Genomic DNA, 1,100 nt, shown 5'->3' on the forward strand with positions numbered 1-1,100 from the left:
GTTCTGATGGGATCCGGTGCTTTAGTGCTGGTATGATCGCATCCGACATGTTTCCCCGTCTTCGTCCCTTATGCTTGCCACTCCCAGGTCCGCTCCAAAGACGATTCTACATTCTCACTACCATTACAACCGTTCCCTAACAATGGATAATGTCCTATACTACTTACTCTCCCGCTCAATCACGGAGACGAGTTTTCCACGGTTTCCATCCCTCCCTCCATACCGCAGCAACACGAGTTTTTTCCACCCCTTTCAGAACGCGCTCTTCGCGCCACAAAGCCGCCCCAAGACGCGCGAGCAATGAGCATCGAGCTTAAACATATCGCAAACGTCAAACATAATATAACGGGATTAATATATATCGCGCACGTGCGACATGTTTCTCACAAGGCGCAAAAAATAATTATAAAAGGAATGCAACACGAGGACTTCTCAGGAGGTCACCCATCCTAGTACTACTCTCGCCCAAGCACGCTTAACTTTGGAGTTCTGATGGGATCCGGTGCTTTAGTGCTGGTATGATCGCATCCGACATGTTTCCCCGTCTTCGTCCCTTATGCTTGCCACTCCCAGGTCCGCTCCAAAGACGATTCTACATTCTCACTACCATTACAACCGTTCCCTAACAATGGATAATGTCCTATATTACTTACTCTCCCGCTCAATCACGGAGACGAGTTTTCCACGGTTTCCACCCCTCCCTCCATACCGCAGCAACACGAGTTTTTTCCACCCCTTTCAGAACGCGCTCTTCGCGCCACAAAGCCGCCCCAAGACGCGCGAGCAATGAGCATCGAGCTTAAACATATCGCAAACGTCAAACATAATATAACGGGATTAATATATATCGCGCACGTGCGACATGTTTGTCACAAGGCGCAAAAAATAATTATAAAAGGAATGCAACACGAGGACTTCCCAGGAGGTCACCCATCCTAGTACTACTCTCGCCCAAGCACGCTTAACTTCGGAGTTCTGATGGGATCCGGTGCTTTAGTGCTGGTATGATCGCATCCGACATGTTTCCCCGTCTTCGTCCCTTATGCTTGCCACTCCCAGGTCCGCTCCAAAGACGATTCTACATTCTCACTACCATTACA

General features: G+C 49.0%; 2 non-coding genes across 2 annotated transcripts; both read right to left on the reverse strand.

Moving 5' to 3' along the window:
* Positions 1-411: 411 nt before the first annotated feature.
* Positions 412-530, reverse strand: LOC123178769 (5S ribosomal RNA). Its single transcript, XR_006489836.1, has one exon. It is a non-coding gene; the product is annotated as a 5S ribosomal RNA (ribosomal RNA).
* Positions 531-897: 367 nt separating this feature from the next.
* On the reverse strand, positions 898-1,016 carry LOC123178768 (5S ribosomal RNA). Its single transcript, XR_006489835.1, has one exon. It is a non-coding gene; the product is annotated as a 5S ribosomal RNA (ribosomal RNA).
* Between the last annotated feature and the right edge of the window lie 84 nt (positions 1,017-1,100).

Source organism: Triticum aestivum, unplaced genomic scaffold (assembly GCF_018294505.1).
Source record: "Triticum aestivum cultivar Chinese Spring unplaced genomic scaffold, IWGSC CS RefSeq v2.1 scaffold123216, whole genome shotgun sequence".
Taxonomy (NCBI): Eukaryota; Viridiplantae; Streptophyta; class Magnoliopsida; order Poales; family Poaceae; genus Triticum; species Triticum aestivum.